The sequence below is a fragment of the Euprymna scolopes genome, chromosome 46 (assembly GCF_053919585.1).
Source record: "Euprymna scolopes isolate OS-2025 chromosome 46, ASM5391958v1, whole genome shotgun sequence".
Taxonomy (NCBI): domain Eukaryota; kingdom Metazoa; phylum Mollusca; class Cephalopoda; order Sepiida; family Sepiolidae; genus Euprymna; species Euprymna scolopes.
Window position 1 is genome coordinate 36,882,036 of NC_136527.1, and position 9,472 is coordinate 36,891,507.

The 9,472-nt window shown below is 31.3% G+C and overlaps 1 long non-coding RNA gene across 1 annotated transcript in view; it reads left to right on the forward strand.

Annotated features, from left to right (window-relative positions):
• The first annotated feature begins 406 nt into the window (after nt 1–406).
• Nucleotides 407–9,472, forward strand: part of LOC145270998 (uncharacterized) — a 61,339-nt gene continuing 52,273 nt past the window's right edge. Inside the window, exon 1 of the long non-coding RNA XR_013865645.1 lies at nt 407–462. This is a non-coding gene — a long non-coding RNA (uncharacterized LOC145270998). The remainder of the gene's footprint in view (nt 463–9,472) is intronic.

Consider the following 9,472-nt stretch of genomic DNA (forward strand, 5'->3'; position numbering starts at 1 on the left):
GGAGTTTAAGTGTATACGAAACGTGTTAAGGTTATGGTTGGAATCTAAAGGTATATGGAATGTTTTAAGGTTATTGTTGGAGTCTAAATATATATTAAACGTGTTAAGGTTATGGTGGAGTGTAGGAGTATATGAAACATGTTAAGGTTATGGTTGGAGTCTAATGGTATATGAAACGTGTTAAGGTTATGGGTGGAGTTTAAGTGCATATGAAACGTGTTAATGTTATGGTTGGAGTCTAAGGGTATAGTAAACGTATTTAGGTTATGGTTGGAGTATGTAAGTATGTAAGAGTATATGAAACCTGTAAAGGTTATGGTTGGTGTCATCAAATAGATCGGCTCTTTTTTTTAAATGATTTCTTTTTTATTTTTTGAGCTTGTAAAGTCAATCACATTTGAAAAATCGTTTCCTTTATAAAAGCAGATAAAGTTAATCGAAAGCAGATTATAAAACAAAAACGTAAGTATTACTACATGGCGCACGTATGTGTATTTTTTATTTTCATCTTTTTTTTCATTTTTTCATCGGATTATTATCGAATGGTCACTAATCTATCAGATTTTGTTTTCAATACTGACTTAAACATAAAAAAAAGGTCAATACGTAATTCTTTATGTTATCAGTTGTGGCCAATTCTGTATGCGTTTTCACGTACAGAATTGATAACATTCTTATTGATTGTTGTTCTTTAATTTCCCTGTGTCTTTATTGAAACATGAAATCAGAAAGAAAAAAAAATAATCCTAATGAAAATGTTGATTTATCGTGGAAAATTTTTCGCTATCGATTGTTTTTGTTTTTAATATTGACTTAAACATAAAAACTTCTTTATCGTTTACAGAAAAATAAATAAATGAATAAAAATAAAATAATAATAATAATAATAATTTTATAAATTTTAGGTTTTTAAATGTTTCACAAGTCAAAATAAAAATCAGATTTTGTTTTCACTAATGACTTAAACATAAAAAAAATGTCAATTTCTAAAATCTTTTAAAATTACAAATATTCTTTACAATGACGACTTTTAGAGGTTTTCAAGGATGCTGAAAATGAATAAATACTTCAAAAGTGGTGCAGAAAATTAGTTTTCATGACATGAGGAAATTATTTTTTCGAAAAGTGAGTATCACTTTTCTGTATAAATATATATATGACAAATTTGATAGGTTTTTGGGGTATGCTTAAAACGAATACCACATTAAAAATTGCTGCAAACAAGTAGTTTTATGGATATTAAGCTAAGTAATTCTTTATGTTATCAGTGGCGGCCACCAATCATAACATAAGGAATTACATTGTTTAATATTTGAAAACTCGTTATTGTCTTGTTAACTCAATTTTTTCTTTCCAAGAATAAGCTTCTTTTTTCTTTTTTTTAAATGTCTTAATAAGTGGAACGCCCTATGCATGGTAAATATCATCTGATTATTTTAAAATTAACATCAGTAGATGACACTTGATGACTTCCATGCTTGAGTTTATAAACAAGAAAAAATTAATTTCTTTTGTTTTTCTTATAATCTTTTCTTTCATAATTCATTCCAAATGCTTCACATACTCTGTCAAAATGGTTAGCCGAAATCATCTTCCTAAGTGTCACGTATAAAACGAATCTCGAGAAAGAAATATTTTTTAAAAACAGAATACAGATCTTATCCAACCTAACGAATTCCCTCTCACTGGTTCCTCTTCCCCACTTCCAAACTCTGAACCAACTCTAGGCCGTTCTAAATGGATCCGATTATTGTCTGACATCCACAATAGGTGCAGATAGGAGATAACTGGTGTCCAAATTATTGGCAATTTTTGATGCTGCATTATGTGTCAGGACTCTCCAATCCATCAACCTTTCCCGTTGATGTAGACTCCTTAATATTATATTTTACTGTCTTGGACATCCACAAACGATGATACAGCAGATAATTTGTGTCCAAATTATTTGCAATTTTCGATGTCATGCTATATGTCATGACTCTACGATCCATTAACGGCTTTTCCTGTTGATGTTGACTTCTCCATATTGAGATATCAGTTTGTTCTGTGGCTCAATCACTATCCAACTCATTGAACTTTCATCAATCAACGTTACCCACAGATGTTTCACATGCAACTTCTGGTGGTTCTTATAAAAAACAGATCTCCAATCTTAAAATCTACTGACTTTATTTTCTTATTCTTGTTCTCTATCAGTTTTTTCCTTACTTCCTGAATGTTATTCCTTATCAAAGTAAAAGATCGATACATCTCTTTTAGAGCGATCTCGTGTTGCTCATCACCATAGTATATTCTACAAGGCATTAATATATTATCTAATGGCAGGATCACATCTCTGTTGTATAAGTAGTATGGTGAGAATTTTGTTGTTTCGCTCACATGAAATCTGACAGCTGCCAACATTTTGTTTATGTATAAATCTCATGACATCTCATTGTTTCTGATCATTTTTGCTTAACTGTCATGCATCATCCTATGAAATCTTTCCACTTCTTTCTTTGTTTGGTAATAAAATGACGTCATCACATGATGTATGTTGATGTCCTTCAACACCTTCTTCATGACTTTGTTAATATTTTCCGGACATTATCTTTTAACAGCTGGGGTGGTCCTCCGAATCTGGGGAGAATTTCATCCAACAACAGATGCACTACCGTTTCTGCCTTCTTATTAGGAACCGAAAAAGTCTCCAGCCAACCACTATACATATCGATGAAAGTCACTATCTACTAGTTACCCAAAAGTGTCTTTGGTAGGGCCCAAAATAGCCAACACCAGTTTTATGAAAGGAAAAGGAGGCTGATCGCACTTCTGCATTCTAGGTTGTTGCTTCCTCAGATCTCTTGTTTTGCACATTTGATATATTTCCTACATATTCATTCACCTCCTTAAATAAACACAACCAAAAATATTTTTGCTTAATAGCATGAAAAGTCTTTTCCATAACTATTATTGTCATGGTACTGTACTAACACTCTTTTTTTAGGATGCAACGGTACATGTTACCTTATCAATAGTTCATTGTCAGGTTGGGACATGTAATACACTATCTCGCCCATCACTCTGAACTTTTTGTTCTGCATCCGCATCTTTAAATCCAAAAATTTAATTATCTGCCCTTTGTTCCCTAATTTAATAAAAACATAACATATGACAGCAATGAGCCCTCAACTTTCTTATACAATGAAAACTATTTTTGCTCAAACAAAACGATTTCACCTACCATCTCTCTTGCATATCACTAAGATTATGAGATAAAAAAGTAAATTTGTTTTTAACAAAGATCATATCAGATCATTTGAGGCAAATTTTTTTTTTTGTAAATCGACAATAATATGACGTCATACGAATGAAAGATCTGACTTGTCTCACAGTAGTTGGAGTCGATATTTTATCGATTTTGACTTTTTCCAGGTCTGGCTATAAACTCTGTTCACTAACTTTGAACCCCAGATCCTGTTCTTTAAGTGACTTTCCATAGTATCTTAGAATATAAAAATATCATCCAAATATGGTAATGCATAATCTTTCTGTCCCTGTAGAAATATGGACATTAATTGCTGAAAGATCCTCGGGTGTTTGCGAGACCAAATAGTATAATGTTAAAGTGAAATAAACCCCAGTTGCAGGTAAATGAACTTCTTTTCTTTTTCATTCTTATTTAATTAAACCTGAGAGTAACCTGATTTCAGATCTAAGTTTACAAAGTATTTTGCCGACCCAAGTAAGGCTAATATGTCATCAATGACCGGTAACACTCAGGCAAACTTCTTCATGACTTTATTTAAAGCCTTTACATCTATTTTACTACCATCCTTCTTTTCTACTTACACAATCAGAAAACTCCATGGACTATTCAATCGTTCAATTACATCTGCTTGCATCATTTCACCTAAATTGACATACATCCTCACCCCATTTTTCTTAAGCCACTTGCAGCTTTTATCACATTTGTGTTGAGATTCTCTGAAACAAAGAAATTATGGTTGAAAGACTGACTTTCTATCCCTACTCTTAATCGAGCAAGCCCTTCTACAATTAATGGGGAATGATTAGCTGTTTTTAAACTTTTTTATCACATAGTTCAGGTTCCTGTAAGTGCTTTAAAAACACTGCTAATTATTACTAACACCTAAATCGAAGTACTTCCTCATCTCCTTTTTTCTTAAGCAACCCATGACTTTTATCACACAATTAGAGCTAAGGGAAATTATGTGTTAACATCCTGGATATTTGATAGAAACAAAAAAAAATTAGAATTTAGAGTGGGGGTTGGTTTCACATGAATTTAATGTAAAATTATTTAGCATTTAAGACCATTCTAACGTCTTAGGACAGTTGAGTAATATAATTTTTATGGGAAAAAATTATTTGCACTTTTCTTTAAGGAAAGATCTTTTTTACGTGTATATGTAACTTACCGAAAAATTTTGTTTAATGGGGAGCTCTACCACTTGGACTTAGCGTTATTGTAAGGGCTGAAGGTTTTAGAAGTAGGCTTGCCACTCATACTAAGGGTTAGACGAAGAATTAAGTGAGTTTTTGTTATGAGGGCATTTAACACCCATTATGAAACTATACAAGAATTACAACAAACAAACAAAAATAAATGTCACTCTAACAGAAAACGCAACGTTTGTAAAAGTATCAAGTATTTTTACCCACCTATTTATATATTTAAAAAATAATAACTATTTGTTAAAGCTGACATTAATATATTAAAAAAAAAAACAAGTTTTTGTTAAAGCTGAAAAATTGTTCACACATTTTGAATAAATTTGATTTTTTTAAATTACATTTCACGTCTTTTTCTACCGTTTTTATTTCTTAATTGAGCATCTCCTACAAATATTTAAATATCGATTTCGCATTTTTTATAATTGGGCACATTAGTTTCTATTCAATAATAATTTGCTGCAAACATTGGAAAAAAGACGAAAATTAAAAAAATAGAGAGCTGATACCGCTCCTACCTGTGAACCTAAAAATAATTCAGTCACATTTTTGGTTGTTCAAAACAAAAACACAATATTTAAAATTTTGACCACTAGTCAAAGTTTTTAAATATTTATATGCTCGATAACAAATAGCTCTAACTAAACATGCAAGAAAAGTTTTTATAATCAAATTTTTGATTTAAAAAAATCGATCTGGAATAAAAATCAACAACAAAAAACGTCTGTTTACAGTGGCTATGCTATCGCTGCTTCTAGTTATGATGCTATTCCTAATGCTAGTCTACACTAAGAATCAAAACGATTTTTTCCGGATATCATGTTTTTTAATTGCTATTTACAACAACAGAAAATCATATACAATTATTATTTTAACAGATTAAAACAGTAAAAAGATTGTTTTATGATAGTTCAAATAAAATTAAAACAAAAAGTGCCATACTCATGTTGAAATCTTTTTTACACAATGGAAAAACGAGTGCTCAAATCTATTTCAGACAGGCGAAACTATTAAAAGTGCAATCTTTTCTTGGCTAGATTCTAAATCTCATGAAAACATTCTTCATACCAGTGCAGTACGAGCATTTAGAAATTGGGGGAGTTGTTACAAAATCTTACTGAAAACGCCATTTTATGATGTTAACATTTTTTATCAATTTATTTGCTTAAAATTCTTAAAATATACTATGTACATTATTATTTATAAATTTATTTGCTTAAAACTCTTAAAATATATAATGTACATTATTATTTATGAATTTATTTGTTTAAAACTCTTAAAATATACAATGCACATTTATCAATTTATTTGTTTAAAACTCTTTAAATATATAATGTACGTTATTATTTATAAATTTATTTGTTTAAAACTTTTAAAATATATAATGTACATTATTATTTATAAATTTATTTGCTTAAAACTCTTAAAATATATAATGTACATTATTATTTATAAATTCGTTTGAAAAAACAAAACAGTGCATACTGACGACTTAAAATGCTTCGGTTTCTAAAATATGACTATTTTATCAGAATCCCCGTGAAATGTGTGATTATCCAAAGCATTTTATCGTTCATGTGTATTGCTACTGATAAAAATGTCAATATAAGGTGGAAAGTTTAAGAAAACAATATAACAGAGAGCTAAACATAATATAGTATTCAAGAGTGATTCGATTCTACAGAAACTTGTTGTTCATGGAAAACCACTAATGAAAACAATCATGACGAATAGATTCCATGTAAATGTGGAAAATTATACAAATGTGAGTCATGTCATTCACTAACAGTAAGGTTATAAAATCATTGAAAAGCTGTAATATGTGGAGAGATTGAAAAATCAGTTATGGCAGAATATATATGGATGGAAAATTAAATCATTTACCATTATGGTATAAAGTAAATATTATAAATGGAGAAGAACAATGAAGAGTAAGCTAGGTTATATATTATTTAACACGATAAAGGAACCATTAATAATAATATATATACATATAGTAATATGTAATAAAAACTGTCTATATATATGTATGTATATATATATATATATATATTTATATGATATGGACTAATGAATACTGATAACATCTAGAAACAAAATAGATCTTCAAATTCATACTAAGATTGTCTGCTAGGACCTGTAATGCTAATATATGTTGCTATGATTAGAGTACTTGGTAAAATTTAGTTGTAGGTTACATACTACTGAATGCGAGAAGTTTTTATCCTCAGTGAGATTGAAAATAGAATTAAAAATTACTTACAAATTTTTACCCAGTCATCGCTACCAATACGAGAGTGTGCTAATCTCATGTACTAAATAAAACGTTCCATTCAGAATTATGTAAAGATTTTTGAGTTCAAGAGAAAGGTTCTAAAGTTAAACAAAAAACACCCGAGTAAGATCGGAGGTTACATAGAAACATTGTGAAAATAACACCCAAGTGGAGAACAGTATTCTGAAGAATCAAATATGAAGACTCAATCCTTATCTCTAAAATAAAAAAACGTTATTATTTTCAGTTGGAAAAATAAAAGCACCTTAATTTTGTAAACAAACCTGTATTGAATGAAACTATACTCATTTTATTTTTTTATTTCATTATTAATATATGTTTGGATATTTTTAATAAATACCAACATAATGAATTGAATTTTACAACATATAATGTACTTTTTCAAATTTATTTTATACTTTCAGAATTTGCAACAAAGAAAAGAAATTCAGTAATGGATAAGAAGCACCTTTCTTCATGGTGATTTAAAAATCGTTTAAAATAATTATGAATTTCTTCATATAAATTTTCTAAAGTTTAAATTAATTAGCGTGCCTATCATCACACACTTCATTACATTTTTATTTCTTGTGGAATCAGATGCAAGAAAACACGAGATACAAACAACATTCTTGTGAAGTATGTGGTTCTTCTTTTGCACGGAAGTCAAATTTATTGCATCATATGCTAACACATACGGGAGAGAAACCACATTCATGTGAAGTATGTGGTTCTTCTTTTGCACGGAAGTCAAATTTATTGCATCATATGCTAACACATACGGAAGAGAAACCACATTCTTGTGAAATATGTGGTTCTTCCTTTGCACAGAAGTACACTTTGTTGTGTCATATGAAAACACATACGGGAGAGAAATCAAATTTTTGTGAAGTATGTGGTTCTTCTTTTGCACTGAAGTCAACGTTGTTGCATCATATGAAAGCACATATGGGAGAGAAACCACATTCTTGTGAAATATGTGGGTCTTCTTTTGCATGGAAGTCACATTTGTTGCGTCATATGAAAACACATACGGGAGAGAAACCACATTCTTGTGAAGTATGTGGTTCTTCTTTTGCATGGAAGTCAAATTTGTTGAGTCATATGAAAACACATATGGGAGAGAAACCACATTCTTGTGAAGTATGTGGTTCTTCTTTTGCACAGAGGTCACATTTATTGAGTCATATGAAAACACATACGGGAGAGAAACCACATTGTTGTGAAGTATGTGGTTCTTCTTTTGCACAGAGGTCACATTTATTGAGTCATATGAAAACACATACGGGAGAGAAACCACATTCTTGTAAAGTATGTGGGTCTTCTTTTGTATGGAAGTCACATTTGTTGCGTCATATAAATACACATATGGGAGAGAAACCACATTCATGTGAAGTATGTGGTTCTTCTTTTGCACTGACATCAACGTTGTTGAATCATATGAAAACACATACTGGAGAGAAACCACATTCTTGTGAAGTATGTGGTTCTTCTTTTGCATGGAAGTCACATTTGTCGAATCATATGAAAACACATACGGGAGAGAAACCACATTCTTGTGAAGTATGTGGTTCTTCTTTTGTGCGGAAATCAAATTTATTACATCATATGCTTACACATACGGGAGAGAAACCACATTCTTGTGAAGTATGTGGTTCTTCTTTTGCACGGAAGTACACTTTGTTGTGTCATATGAAAACACATACGAGAGAGAAACCACATTCCTGTAAAGTATGTGGTTCTTCTTTTGCATACAAATCACATATGTTTAGGCATATTAAATCACATGCAGGAGAGAAACTGAATGCCTACTAGACACTATTCTCGAGTGCCTAAGGTCTCTCTGTACAGGGGTTTGTCAGAAATTCTGATATGAGGACACTTCATTGGAAGTAAACCCTGACTAAATATTCAAAGAAATGGTGTGCTATCTCCTCAAGCCATCCAGCACGTCCACCAGTTTGCAGACGGGGGCACCCCCTTTAGCAATAAAGGGAAGCTTTTAATAAGAAATAAAAAGCCGTGGACAATGGGGAAATACAAACAATATATGAAACAAAATAAAAACGCATACTGGCAGGTCGGCACCCAGGATAAAAAGGGCCCTTCAACCCGTTCATACGCCAGGCTGGAAGATGCAAACAATGGTGTAAACCTTCCGAACTCTGGAAGTGGCTCTCCAACCATGACAGAGGATAACCAGGGTCAGCCATCAGGCCTTGATAACAGAGGTCCTGGCCCCCAGACATCAAATTCAGCAACAAGAAGAAAGAAAAATACAAGAGGCTTAAAAGCTCAGCCGTGGTCTGTTGCAGAAAAGAAGGTGCTACTGTTTTGCTACCACTACTCGAAGCTCGAAAAGTGGAGCAAAACATCCACTGACATTCTTACCGAGAAAATAAAAGATACTAACCTACCTGGAGAGAAACCACATTATTGTAAAGTATGTGGTTCTCCTTTAGCATCGGATTCAAATTATTTGAGGCAAATGAAAATACATACAGAGCATTCGTAATGATGCTGGACTTAACAGAAAAGCTACAGAAATCAAAAAAGTTTTAAATACTTCACACATTGTATTTTAAAAATGTGAAAAATGTGCCAAACAATAGTGTGCTAAGTCTTTTCTGGAATTATTATTACTATATTCGTAATTAAGGCTGTATAGACTGACTTTAAAGAGGATTTTTAATTATAAGAGCAAATGAAGTTAGACAAAAGAATTTTAAAAAGTGACAAATA